General features: G+C 45.3%; 1 long non-coding RNA gene across 1 annotated transcript in view; it reads right to left on the bottom strand.

Annotated features, from left to right (window-relative positions):
* Nucleotides 1-7,944: 7,944 nt before the first annotated feature.
* Nucleotides 7,945-14,824, bottom strand: part of LOC116216789 — a 73,025-nt gene continuing 66,145 nt past the window's right edge. The window contains exon 7 of the long non-coding RNA XR_004160247.1: nucleotides 7,945-12,896. This is a non-coding gene — a long non-coding RNA (uncharacterized LOC116216789). The remainder of the gene's footprint in view (nucleotides 12,897-14,824) is intronic.

Here is a 14,824-nt window from a genome sequence, read left to right as displayed (position 1 = left end):
GCAGGGTCGCCAACCACCAGAGCAGGCTGCCCAGAGCCACATCCAGCCTGGCCTTGAATGCCTCCAGGGATGGGGCATCCACAACCTCCTTGGGCAACCTGTTCCAGTGCCTCACCACCTTCTGTGTGAAAAACTTCCTCCTAATATCAACCTAAACCTCCCCTGTCTCAGTTTAAAACCATTCCCCCTTGTCCTATCCACTTTGTAAACAATTATTTACATGCTCCCTGAGCTGTGGGTTACTGAGCTCTCTTTGCCCTCCAGCCTCCATCCTCAGGCACTGCCCTATTGCTTTGCACACCCATCCTACGGCTTAAAAAATACGAGCTGTCAAGAACAGGCAGATGGAAAAACACCAGCAGGAGGGTGGCCAGCTGATGTCTTTAACACCTGTGGAGGTGTCAGCCTGGAGGATGGGTGGAGGGATGGACACCATGTGCCTGAGATCACAGCACAGCCATCTCACCATGAGCTCCACTCCCCTTGCAGGCATCTCTCCAACACACCATATTTTTTGCCAAGGGCTTAAGCCACTGGCAGTTCTTTTCACAGTCTTCTCCATCACCTCTGAAAATACCTGATGCTGATCTTGAGCAGATATCAGAGCTCAGATAATAGTTTTAAAAGGCAGAGGAAGGGAGACTGTCAAAACGGAAAGAAACAAGAGTGGGGCAGAAGTCTTCTGGAGAAGGTTGTGCACAGGTGGTGACAATTGTGGCCAGCACTTGTGACCTGGTGATGCCCCAATGCATGGCCAAGAGGTAGCTCACCCAGCCCACCCTCACCATGCCTCACAACCCATCTGCCTCCCCCTCTTTCTGCAGGGGACTGGTGGTGCCTCGCTTGTTTCCAACACAGTTGCCTGTTCTTCAAGGTTTGCCAGCAAATTATGAAGTCCTTATGAGCTCAATCTGCAGCTGAGTGTTAGGGTTAGTCCAAGCCCGGGGCTGATTCAGATGTGGGCTGGAAATGAGGGAAAGTGAGAAAATGGGTGTGTGCTTGTGTAGAAATGAAAAAGCATCATTGCTTCTGCCCCTCCCAATCACTGTCCCATTGCCCTGCCTTGTATAAGGCCCCAGACATCTCAGGAATGTCTGGGCTTGCAATGGCCCAGAGGGGCATGATAGCAGCCTTCCAGCATGGAAGAGCTGTCATGAAAGGGCTGCTACAGGGAGCTGGTCGCAGCTGAGACATGCTCTGGGTTATGCCACCTCATAAAAGCATTGAGAGTGAAGATGTTAGGGAAGACTGGGTCTGGATGAAGAGCAGCTGGGCACACTGTGACAACTTGGTGTCCCCAGGCCCTGTCCACATCCCTGAAGTTATATCTACTGCTTCTCCTTGGTATAAATAAAGTCTTTCCTTCTCATCCTGGGCTATGTCTGCCCTGCACCACTGGAAAGCTGCAAAGAGACCCATTTTGTGTGTCCAGCTGTGCAGCTTTCTGCCTCATTTACTTTCCTGCCCCAGCAACCAGAGAGCTGCAGCTCTTCAGGGCCGACTTTGGAGGACTTTGCAAACCGTTATCTCACGAGGGGTTGTTTTGCTCCATTCCCTTTTAAAAACAGTGAGCACATGTGGCATTCTGTGAAGCAGATGGCTGGCTTGGCGCTCAGGCTGCCTGGACCCATCATCTCCCATGCACACACACATACATGTGCTTTCAGCAGTGCTGGGGATCGCGACCTTGCAGATGGTCGGGGCGAGCTCTGTGCGGGACAGATAGATGGATGGACGAGGGGAATGCTCCAGGTCATTCCGAGTGTTTGGTATTCCAGGAATCTGGGGGGATAAAGGGCTTCATCTTGGGAGGATTTGTGATGAAATAACTGCAGGAGTTTCAGAGGGGATGTTTCACACCTGAGCTGAGAGTCGGCAGTGTGTGGACACTGGAAAAAGTTCCAGAGAGGGCAGAGGAGGGGGTAAAGGTGGTTCTGGGGAGCATTGAGGTCATGGAGGGGGGTTCATTTGCTTTTCTCCTCCCCTCTCCCTTTGCTCTTGAGCTTGGCAGCCAGGGAGAGACGCCCAGACCAGATGTCCAAGGCTGCAGGATATGACCCTTGGCTGTGCCGAGCATTATCATCCTCTCTGCCCCAATCCCTAGGTCCCAACATCAGGGTCATGGACGGGTTGTCCTGATCTGGCCCAGATTTGTGAGGCTGGGTCCAGAAGGAGAGGCCAGCATGGGATGCAGCTGAGTGGGCTGCTGTCCAGGTGGGTGCAGCTGGAGGAAGTTTGTTTTGCAAAGCTGCTACTTGTCCCGAGGTTATTAAAGGCACGCTTGGTGCATTATCTCCTATTTGGGACCATGCTGGTGGGCCAACCATCACTGCAAAGCCAAGAGGAGGTGCTTTTGGAGCCTTTAATAACATAATTCTAAACAGCTCTGGGGTATATCTATGGCCTGAAGTGGGGAACTTGTATGTATGTGTACATGGAGAGATTATATATAATAGTTTCACAGATCACATTGCTTTCTTGTTTGTGTTGCCCTCTCTGTGTTTCATTCATTGCGTTGTTTTTCTTTTGCTTTCTGACTGCAGCATCTAATGCCACAGGGCCAAGACACCTCATCTTACCAACAGAACAATTAGCCTTTATTTGGTAAGAATTTAGAAACATTGCATATTTTGCTGTTGCTTTTCCAGTAGCTAATATCCCCTGTCTAACTACATTCCTTCTAAAATAAAAGAGTCACAATGCAGCACAGCAGGTGCCTGAGAGGTAGCATCTATCCCCAGCCTTCGGTATGGCTGCAGTGCTTGGTACAAAACCAAGGGCCCTCTTCCCATCCTCACTGCCAGGGAAATGAGATTGCAGGAGCTGGCCAAGACCCAGGGCTAAATGCAGCTTTGGAAAAGAGTTGAGAAGCTCCTGTAAATGAAACTCAGGGAAGAAGGCTGCCTCCGAGCCAGTCCTGGCAGAGAGGAACCTTCCTCTGAATGGGGCTTTTCCCTTGTGCTTTCCTTCTGGCATCCTTCTAATATGACAGCAATTAAAACCCCTGAAAAATGGATGGAAACAATTTGGAAGAGGTCTCTATTAGATTTGCTCTCATTAGCACTGCAGGCTATTTTTTCAGCTGCTAATTGACAGCTGCCTTCCATATGCAGCATCAAAAGCCCCAAGACATTACACCAGGGGTAATTTTAACCTGGTCTGTCTCTTTGGGAACATTGAGGACTACAAGAAGAGCAACATGGAGCACACCACAGCCAAGGGAATGCCGAATGCCTTGAGAAAGCCATGGGTCCCTCAAAACTTTAAGAGAAACCTTAAAGGAAGGGGTTTCCTAGACTGGGTTTTTTGCTCTAGGAGATGGAGAGCTCCTAGAGAAGCATAATTCTAGCAGGAAGGTAAAAATCCACAGAAGTGGGTTGGCCAGCAGAGCAGAAGCCAGGATCTGTAAGAGAGACAGAGATGCCTGGATGGATGTTCAGACCCCAGGACGCCAGAGAGCGAGCAAGAGAGCTTGGAAACATGATGCAGAGCTGTGTGCTCGGGATATTTATGCAGCAGCAACCTTGGAAAGGACTGGAAAGCTAACAGCTCTGTATGCCAGGGTGGGCATTTGTTGTTTAAACAAATCATACATGAGCTGTTGGGTTTCCTTTAGCAGAGCCTTCTTGGCACCAGACCCAGACTTGCTAGGAGAGCTGGCTTCTATGGAAAGCACAGAAGATGTTCTCAGGTTTTGGCACAGGGTTACTTTTTAGCCATAAGAAGCTTCTATGCAGTTGAACTGGGACCTCCTTCCTTGGGTCAAGGATAAACCCAACACTGTGCCATAGCAGGGTACCCTGCATCTGGCTAGCATCGCCTTGGATGGAAGCTTTGCTCCTTTGCTCTGGCTTTTCTTCTAGCTGGAGACTGCCGTGCATTAAGCTATTAGATGGAGACGCTATTGCTCTAAAGAAGTCATTCCTTGGGCATAAGGAAACAATGATGGTTTCCCCAAACTGAGGGCAGGGAGTAATCTGAAACACAAATAACCACTACAGGCCACTGATGGCTCTGTTTCTATTCAAGATAAATATGTGAGAGATCAAGTTCTACAGCTAACTTAGCTAATAGTTGGCTACACAGCTGACATCTCTACATAAACTCGCCCCTAAATAACTGAGCTTCAGAGCTGCCCAGGAGTTCCCCACCGAAATAGCTCTTTGCGATAGACAAAAGCAATTTCTGCAGACTTGGAATTTTTCTGCAGGAAACTGTTTTGGAGAGTTCCATTTTCCCTTGGGAGCAAACAGCAAAAGAGCCCACAATCCTAACAACATTAAATTTCAGTTGGGTTTCCTTGGGATGAAAGCCCTGCAGCTTAACCAAGATGTTGAGTTTTCGCCAGTGTACAATGAGTACAGCATTAACCAGAATCCCTAAAAATGTGGCCTTGCTGCTATCCATAAGCTGTTATCCTGGCTACATTCAGACTAAGTTTCCCATCATACTTTCCATATTCCCACTTACCTGGGTGCCATAGGCTATGGACTAATGGCCTGTTGGGACAGATATCCTTGAGAAGCCTATCCATAGCCTTGAGAAGACCAAGATCTACATCTAAATCAGTTGAAGGTTACAACACAGGAATCACATATTGGTCCAATATAGATGCCAAGTAGGAAATTACTGTTATTTTGAAAGATATAAGCAACCAGCAACAGGAATAGGAATCAGAAGACAATGTTTTTTGAATACAGATGGTTTCATTTGGTGTACAGGAGCACAGGATATCATTCCTCCACTGTGTACATGTCCATATGGATCAGTTAAATGGATTTAGGATATGAGTTCTCTGTCTTCTAGATATCTTGGTGTAAATTCCCATATGGATGTTTTTATTCTGATACACAAGTACCTTCTCCTATGCAGATAATCTCATTTGGAGGGATTTAAAATGAGACGCTACTCCTGCTCTGGAATAACCATTCTTCTGGGGGAATCTACCCACACAATCCAACTGGGTTATCTGCCAGCATAAGGAAGAAAAGAGCTTTTGGAACTATGCTATGCTGGGCTGACTCATAGCCCACTGAGCGTTCCTTAGTGTCCAACATGGATATAACATGACAAGTGTGCTAAAGCACAAGCCCTTGCAGGCAAGGGACCTTAAGGTATGACTTCATTGTATGTTGTAGTTCTCCAAACATGAGGCTTTATAGGACATGCCATGGCTTTTGCAATAACACAATAATAAGGTGTAACCTGAAAATCTTACTAGCTCTCACTTGGCACTTGGTTAACTCTGCTCTCTAGCCACCAGGAGCAAGACCATCAAGTCTAATTGTCTACTGAGCCTCATCACCAAACCACACCTCTCAGTGCCACAGCCATACATCTCCAAAGCACTTCCAGGGATGGGGACTCCACCACATCCCTGGGCAGCCTGTTGCAGAACCTGAACAGCTGTTCTGTGAATAAATTCTTCCCAATATCCAATTTAGCTTGAGGCTGGATGGGTAGCGGGAGAAGGACTGGGCTCTGGCCCCATGTCCATTGCTTGTGACCTTGGCGGGACACCACGAGGTCATTTTCCCATCTGTGAGATGGGGACAAGAAAGTGTCATCCTAGAGTTAGCTGGGTTTTTAATAGAGGCCTCTGGCTGAGATGTTGAAACAGCCCAGGGGATTGAGAAGCCCATTTATTCTGTACAATTCAAAGCAGGCAAATGACTCAGATTTCCTTGACACTTTTGAACATTAAAGTTAGAAAAAAGCTTTCTCTAAAGCATTTGTCTTGAGGGAAGCAGCCATTGGAATATGAGTCTTTCTTTTTCCAAGTACAAACGAGCAAATTACCAGTGGAGCCAAAATGGGGTGGGTTTTTTTTTGTTTGACTTTTATATTGAAACACATCAGATACAGATCTGAACATCAACTGCTCTGCATGCAATATTTGTGGTAGGAAAGCAGCCGATGCAATGGTCAGAAGGAAACATTTTGACTATATGGGATGGAAATGTTTCCATAATTTCCTGTTGAAACTGTAGGTGAAATCAATACATCTTCCCAAAATGTTTGGATTTCATTAAATTGCCATTGTTGGCCAGCTCCAATAGCAGCAACAGTGTGGGTTTGGTTTAAGCAGCCAATCAGACAGAAAAAATTTTCTCCAGCATTGCCACATATTACTTCCTAGGTTTGGTTAGGAAGGGAGTGAAGGACAAGACAGAAGAAGGTCATGGCAGGATGTGGCCTGTCCTAGGCTGGGGAGCAGGGAAAGCTGCAGGAAAGCACCTTGCAATAGGGCCAGGGATTGGGATGCTCCAGTGCAGGTTTGTAATTAATTGCGCCATTCTAATTCAGGGCAGCTGAAATCCAGAGGCAGCAGAGGGCATTTAATGGGCAGTAGCAAAGCACTGTGAAAAGGGAGACTGGGGAGTGAGGAAGACGATAAAAATGAAGCAGAAGGAATGCTAACATTTCTTGGCTTTTTATCCGTATGCCGAAAATATTTGATCCCACACAGGGGCAGAGAACTGAACTGTATAAACTCTTCCTTCGCTTCCAGCCCTGTTTTTAAAGGCAAATGGATACATCTTGTTTTCATTCTGACTTTTACAAAATCTGATATGGTTCTACAACTTCATTAAAAAGACATTTGGAAACAAACAAACACAAGGCTTGACCAAAATCTTTATAAGCTAATTTCTCTCCTGGAAAGATTTCATTTTGACAAAGGGGAGTTTACCAAAGGGGAAAAAATAAATCACTCCCTTGGAAAGCGTTCAAGCTGCTCTTGTTTTCCTCTGCTTGCTGTTTACTGCACTCTCAGACATAGCAGGAACACCAAGGCTATGCTTTTAAATCAGTGCCAAGTTGACCCCTTACCCCACCTATAGACCTTGTGGCTGTGAAGACAGATTTTAACCCAGGGTTGGTGTTGGCTGAGTGCAGTAACACTTTACCCAAGTCTTCACGCGTTATTACTTCCTAATCAAAAGTCCATGGCCAAGTAGAATCCACAGTAAACCTTCCCCTCCAGCCAGAATGGGTGATGGTGATAATTAGTTCTCACCTGAGATATTTTTTCTTCTGCAAGCTGTTGGTCCGATGTATTGGAAACCCTAAAAAATAGAGAGGGAAAAGGAGACCAAGAGCTCCACTTGCTGATGTGAGAGAAGCCAAACTGGGATGGATCACTTTCACTTGAATACAACGTTTTTAAAAGGAATTTGTGAGAGAGATACGCAGGGGGAAATTCCTAACAACATAAAAGGGAAGAAGGGATGGCTCATAAAAGAGCGATTCCCTCTGTTTTTTTTGGCAGCCCAGCCAAGCTCCCCAAATGCAAGGTTGTAAAAGGACTCCACGCTGCTCAGAAGACAATAACAAGCAGGTGTTATGGAAAATGACCCTTCCCTGGGCAGATTTATTCCTGCCATCTCGTCTGCTTCTTAAATCTGTTTCCAATGAGCAGATGCAGCCTTAACCTCGAGTCCAACAAACGTGTACAGGTGCTGTGTTTTGTGGTGGAGCTCGTGTCCCTCTGCCAGCTCAGTGCCAACAGGTGTCACGCCATGGACACCTTCCCACCACCCCTGAGCTGAGCTCCTCACCATCTGGGGCATCCAGCCACCAGGCACAAGAGTCTGTATAGAAGTCAGCAGCTTACCACCAAAAATAACGATGGGATGAGCATGAGTTCCCCAGATGTCATAAGTACCTTGCAGCTTACAAGGGTCTCAATCATTCCATTCAACGGGGACTCTATCAGCTCCAAAAATCAGAAAGCATATTTCTCTGCTCTGCCAATGCAAGTGTAAACATGCTGAGATTTCTCCTACAAAGAAGCAGCCAGCCTTGCATAGAGTCTGGTTTTGAAACTAGCTCTTAATTTGCCTACATGCAAATGTCGAGGTGCCTGCCATTCAGGCACATCTTCAACCCAATATGAATAAGAAACATACAAAACATACAAAAAAAGAAATAAAAAACAAGCAAACAAACAGACAAAAAACAAACAAACAAACAAACAAAAAACCCAAAATGTGGTGGTGGGGAATATCCTGTCCTTGCACTGTGCAAAACTCGGTTGTATTAGGCCATACTAATGAATGGAAATCTTCATAATCTAGTTCCTTTTTCTTTATGTCTGAGTTCCATGTTTTCAAACAAAATGTAGCTTTAATTGGAACCAAGAAAGGCAAAGACCAGCCAAAATTAGCAACTTTGGCTTGGATTTGTGCTGTTATTTTCCAATAGTCTCTCCTCAAAACCACAAATTAGCGCAGTGTGACTTGAAAACAGGCTTTGCAGATGGGATCCCGGTGTGGGGATTTTCATGCAGGCTAAAGGTGAGTCCTGCAACAAAGCAACAGGTTGGGGGCTGGTTTCACACCTCTCCTTCCCTCTTGCCCAATTACAGGCCTCCCCAGTTTTCGCTTTCAGCTTTTCTTGTCCTCCATCCTGGTTTTTCCAATGGCAATAACCTACACCAGAGGGAGAAATCCTCCTCAAAGCTGAGTGCTTCTCTTCTCAGCTTTCTGGGATAGATTTCCAACCACTTCCTACTCAGCCTGGGCTGCTGATTGTTTTCCTGCAGCCTGTGGGGACTCCTTGTTCATGTGCAAAGTGTCTCCTTCTACAGCTGAGCAGTGGAAATAAAATAATAACCTGAAAACAGAACCCAAACCCAACCACAAAACACTTCTTGGAGACTTTTGCTGACCATAGCATTTCCTCAAGGTGGGATGAGGAAACGCAGAGAGGCTCCTGGTGGCACCTCCCCAGTTTCTCTGCAATCAAGAATTTAAACATTTGTTATCCCCCACGTTTGGTGGTTCTGGTTCAGGTTCAGGTTCAGCTGTGAGCCAAGTTCAACTTCTGCTGATGGGGAAAACCCTGCGGTGCAGCCTGTGCTTGCTTTGACTTGTTGCACTGATGTTGCTTTTTGCATAGGCAGGAAATCAAGCATGAAGGTGCTCAGCCCCTCAGCATCAGTCTCTTTTCCAGCAAACAGCCCTAATCCTCTCTGCTTGACACAGTTTAATCTGGTTGACACAGTTGCTAAGATTGCACTCAAGTCACATTTAAGCGTGTGCTTAAGCATTGCAGTGTACTTAATGTTTGCACAAAGGTGTTGTGCAAGAGCTACTCAATCCAGGTCCCATCATTCCTGAGGATTTATGTGCTGACAGAGGTTAAATAGATGGAAAAGAAACCACTGGGCCATTGAATCTAGAATAAAGCAATGATAGCACCTATAAATTAGAGCAGTAAAAGATTTGGACAGAAACAGCGATGTTAATTGCTGCAAGCTTGGCTAACACACCCAGATGTAATGAGGGTGGGTTTTTTTTCTTCTTCTTAAAAACAACCAATTTCTGACATTCTGATCTTGCTTTTTGCTGAAAGGGGTAAGAACCATTTAGGGCTTTAAAGCAATGAAATGGTTTCATAATGACTAATCTTTGGAAAACACGGAAAATTTTGTTCAAATAAACCGAAAGGCTGCAGTAAGCCTTCAAACAAAGTCGAAATTAATCTGTCAGAAAAGTTCTCTTTGGCTCCAAGAACTCACGGAAATGAGGAAATTTAGAGTTTGGAACAAAAAGCTGAATTATTACCCCAAGGTAAGTGGTTAATGAGTGCTAAATATACATGTCAAGGAAAGATATACAAACTGAAAGTGGCACTTCTCAGAGATTATGTAGGGAGGGAATAGCGATAAATTGAACCCATCAAGCTGCCCCTTGGTACAGCCCAGCATCATTAGAGCCAGCAAGCTGCAGTCCTGCTCCCATGGCTTTGCCCATTCCTCCTATTCTCATCTCCCTGTGCCCACAGCTGTCCTTTGAATCCTACCTTCAGGGCAGAGTCCCACAGGTGGTGGCCTTTCTGCTCCTGTTTGTGTGTTTTTATAGGGGTGAGGAATGGGTTGGAAGCACATATTGCCTTCTGTTGCTGGCTCGGATATCCCAGCTGCCACTGCATGGGCTCCTTTGAACTGTGATTTATCTGCAGAGGAGTATGGGGGGATGCCCCAGTTGCACTGTTTAAACCAGACCTGCCAACCAGGCTCTCCTTTCAGCTCCCTTTGCCCTGAGACTAAACAGGTTTGGACTTAGCTGAAAGGCATTGCCTGTGCCAGGGGATTTGTCATCTTTTGAGCCTGGGGGATGCAGGACCCCAGCACAGGCACAGCTCCCGCTTGAAGGGGCTAAAGAACCTCAGGCATTGTTTATTTTGGATGTTGGGAAATGGTAATAAATAAGGCCAAAAAGCAGCACGTGTGAGCACTGAGTCAGCTTTGGACACCAGCAAGAGAGATGATCTCAGAGTGGATGGGACCCCACTAGGGCGGCGGGGCAGGTTGTCACATCAGCCTCCAGGAGACATCTCACCCCAGACACAGAGCCTTATGCTGGGCTTTGGGACCCTGATTTCATCCAGCTGCTGTCTTGTCCCTAAAGGAGCATTTTTACTGCATTTGGTTTTCAGTTATCTGACGGATGTGGTGAAAATCGCCTTCCCTGTGAGCAATTTCCAAGCTGGACAGGGTGCCCTCAGGCTTTTAACTTCTCCTTCCGACCCTCCAGATTCCATTCATAGAATAGCTTGGGTTGGAAAGGACCTCAAAGATCATCCTGTTCCAAATCCCTGCCCCTTACCTCTGGGCACCTTTTGGCATTGCCACAGAGCATCTCCTGCAAAGTGCTGCCCATGGGTGTCTTCCAAGCTGATGACTGTTTCTTGGGTAATCCAGAAAATATCCCTCAGTGTGTCCCCATATAGACTGCCTGCAGCTGCTCTGCTCAGCAAAGAGATGGGAAGCGTGAGAAAACCTGAGCTCTGGACTCAGGTTTCACAGAGCTGGGAGTGAGAGGGCCATGAGAGGGTGGGGAAAAGCCACCCAGTCCTTTAGATATTCATGAAAAAGGAGATGGAAGGAGAAATGCTTTACAGCCTGGACTGGGAGGGACTGAATGCCCCAGCTCCAGGAGCACAGTTGTAATAGGGGCATGAAGTTGAAGAAAGGGATTTGAGGGATTTAACCTGCTCCTGCTTTATTGAAATCATGGGCAGCCTGGAAAGATACTTTATTTTATTAAGAAAGGTATGAATGGGGAGAAAACACTACTCACTTTTCACAGAAGGGACACACTGGATAGAGAAGAGCATATCTAGTGGGGAGAACCACGAAACACCCACCCATCAGCCCAGCTACCTTTTCCAGCATAGCATCACTCTGTTTCTTGCTCAGAAAATCCTACTTAAAAGCTTAGTGTGGGATGTTGTAGGTAATTATGTTTATGTGGAGGTTATAGAGAAAAGGGATGGAAAGCAGCCTGCCAACACATTGCCATGTGTTTGGTATCCCTCCCTCCCTACACTACCACTGCCTATGGAGACAGGGATGAGGTTGGGGTGCTCCAGTCTGTGCACATGGGACAATCTCACAGCAGCATCACGATGCCATCCTATGGCTGTGATGTGCTTTGGATGTCACACGGTGCCAGGCATGGGGCAAGAGATACGATTCAAGCCAACCTTTTGCTTCTGCCATGTATCCTTTTTTTCCCCATTAAACAGGATTTTGTGATTACTATAGTTTTCTGCTAGGATGAGAGTCTTTAGCAGAGCGACCAGATGCGTTTAGTGTTTAAAAACAAGAGCTGTGAGCCTGCACTTCTAATTTATGGACAGGATTTTACCAGTTGGATGAGCTTGTGTTGTTCTCCTATCCCCTCCAGGCTGAGGACCCCAGAGTCAGCCTCTGTGTGAGCTGCAGCTGAGCAGATGTGAACAACTCACATTTTAGGAGAGGGAGAAGAAGCGTCCTGATAGTTACAGAAAAGCAAGGGGTGGAGGATGCCACTGCAAACAACGTGTTTTTTTGGAAGGGGCTGACCAGGATTCGTTTGGAGACCAAAATCCCTTTAATCAGTAGGCTGCATTTTCTTCCCCTGCTTTATTTCTTGTTGCATGACAACGTGCTTAAGTGGAAAAAGCTATGGGCAGACCATGATAAACTGAGTCTCCTCCATCTTTCTTCCAAATCCTCCAGAGGTATTATTTCATCCTCCTCATGATACAGAAATAATATTTACCTCAGCTGCAGCCAAAATACAGCATCCGCAGTGCAGTGCATGCGTGCACGTCTGTCACACATCTGGATGCCTGGGATGATGTAGAAGAGTGCAAATGCAGCCCTGTAATGTGAATCTAGCAGGAATAGCTGGCCACCACCCAAGGAAAATGGCCAACCCGTCAGTGTGGAGTGAAGGAGGCGGTCAGCCCTCACCCCATGCGCTCACACCGTGCCTGCCAAAGCAAACTGCCTGCCCTGACCCTGCCTGAGATTCCCAGCACAACCACGGTTCTGTAAGCACGCCACGGTGATTCTTGAGTTATCTCAAAACACAAATAAAATCAGTGTGATGGGAAGGCCTTAAGATGGAGTGGTCTGTGCTGAGCGTTTCCCACCTCCTCCTCACAGGGAGGGATATGAAGCTCCCAGGCTTCTTTCCCAAGGTCTGAGAGCAAACGCCATGGACCCACCTCCTCCCAATCCCTTCCACGTAGAAATACATGGCTGCATAAGATCACGGTCCCATCACCACTTAGTTCTGCCTATTTCCCTCAATTCTCTCAAGTAAACACAATCCTGGAGCATATAATGAGACAGTAAAGGCATCTCTAGAGAGACAAGAGGTAAACACAGGTATTGCTGGAGATTTTCCATTTTTTAGAACCTAAATTTCTCATTTTTTCCTTGAGAGCATGGGACTTTTTCTTCAGTGCTTGTAGATTTCACTTACAGGAGTCTTTTAATCTGGTAGAGAGGCAGGCAACAAAATCCAAGCCAGTCTGACAGGAAGGAATTATGCAGCAAGTTGATGTGATGGAGCTCTCTTATTACCCAGAATGGTTATTTTGACCTTGTTTGCAGGCTGAAAGAGAGAAAAAGAGAGAAAAAAAAAAATTATAACAATGTGATAAATTTGGTCTGAGTGTTTGGATAGTTTGTCAGATTAGTAACTCACTCTGGACACATAATAGAAATGCTCCTACCATTTTGTAGCCAGTAATTTTCTTCCGTCAGTGTAATAATTATTGTGCTTAAGAGATGTTTGGGAAAAGGAGAAAAGTCAACAAAATGAGGTGTCAGGCTGAGGACAGCTAGGCTCAGGTGACAGTTCTTTGAGATGTCCATAGCCTGTCCTGGTGGATACTAAACCACCTTGCCCGTGCCTGGTTGTGTTGAAACGAGGCCAATGATTGCTTTGATTTTAGCAAGAAGTAATGCTTAACTCCATTAACTCCAGCTCTTGGTTTGCTCAATCAGTCACATTCTCCAACGATATTGGCATGACTGGTCAGAAATAAATCCAGCAAATATTTTGAGCACTCATTAATATTTGCCTTCTTGCCACCGAAGACCTCTGGACAGGAGGCAAGAGACATGTTGATTCATGCAGAGTCTGCAGTTAAAATGGAACATTTTGGAGGCCTTCAGATGTTGGTTATTGGGAAATCAGTAGATTTGCAGACTACTGGGAGGTTCTTTAGTAAGAACTATTGGTGATAGGCGAATGGTTGGACCGGATGGTCTTATATGTCTTTTGCAACCACAGTGATTCTACAATTCTCTGAACAAAAACTTCAGTGGGTCTTTGGTTGCTCTTCAAGAACCAAGATTGGAGGCAAACATCTCAATTTTCCAAAGGTAGCTCCCACAACCACCTCCTCCACGTAGCTCAGAGATGTCTCTACTTCTCCTTGCCAAACCTTGGGCTGGTTTCACAAGAGCTACGTAACCATATCAGTGGGAATTAATGCCCGTCTGTTTGAGGCATACAGTGCAGTGCTCTTCATAAACACAAAACTGCTAGCTCACAACTGGGCAGCAAAGGAATGGAATTATGAAGAGCAAATGCTAAAATGCTAAGAAAAAGAATTTAATATCACAGCTGGTGATTTTCTAATTAAAAAATCTGTTGAGGAAAAAGAACACAGGAAAAAGCATGCAGTAAATCCACACTAATTCTTTGCAATGACTCAGTTCCTATAACTTGTGAATTAGCTAAAAAGCAAAATAATGGATCATAAACATGATTCTGTCATTGAATAACTGTAGCTTGGTTTACAACCATTCTTCCCTGAATACAATTTTACTTTGCAAAGCAGAGATGGCAAGAACAATACCCTTAAGATGAGAAAGCCTACACAATTCTGCAATTATTGTTTTTTTTTTTTCCTCAGTGAAATGAGAAGTATTTGTGGGTTTTAGGAAAGAAACAACATATCGTAGGTTATCGCTGCTAGTTAATACAGATCTCATTGGGCAGTTTTCCCCTGTAAAGTGATGTTCTGTGAAGCTATCCTGCTTTCTGAGAGCATTGTGTTAGTACCTTTGATTTTATCAGAGTATTTTATCTTCTACGTTGAAGTTTTATGTAAACTTACATAACTCATATTAACATAATATAACATAAATCCACCTATTTTGATTGGTGACTGATTTTCTTTTCGCTTTAAAAATCACCGTGCAGGCAAATTTGATTTTGATACTCCATTCAGGCACAAAAGGAAAACAATTTTTCCTTCAAGTTTCTTTTCAAAATAAGAAAATTTGTATAAAAGACAAAATCTGATTCCCACGTGTTTCTTATTTTTAACATGATGATGCCTTCAGTATGGCGTATCTTCACATCATGCAAGATGATTAATTCAAATTGGCTCAGATAGGAACAGTCCATGAATGCTACGAGCTAGATGGAAGAAAAAGCAAAAAGGCAACCAACAGAGTATGTTGTTGGCAGAGCTGTGGATTCCATAGGGAGGTCAGAGTTAGGTCTATTTTTTTTTTTTTTTTTTT

The sequence above is a fragment of the Meleagris gallopavo genome, chromosome 7, assembly GCF_000146605.3.
Source record: "Meleagris gallopavo isolate NT-WF06-2002-E0010 breed Aviagen turkey brand Nicholas breeding stock chromosome 7, Turkey_5.1, whole genome shotgun sequence".
NCBI classification, from domain to species: domain Eukaryota; kingdom Metazoa; phylum Chordata; class Aves; order Galliformes; family Phasianidae; genus Meleagris; species Meleagris gallopavo.
The sequence above is the reverse complement of the archived record's forward strand: the minus strand, read 5'-3'. Positions and strand labels throughout refer to the sequence as shown.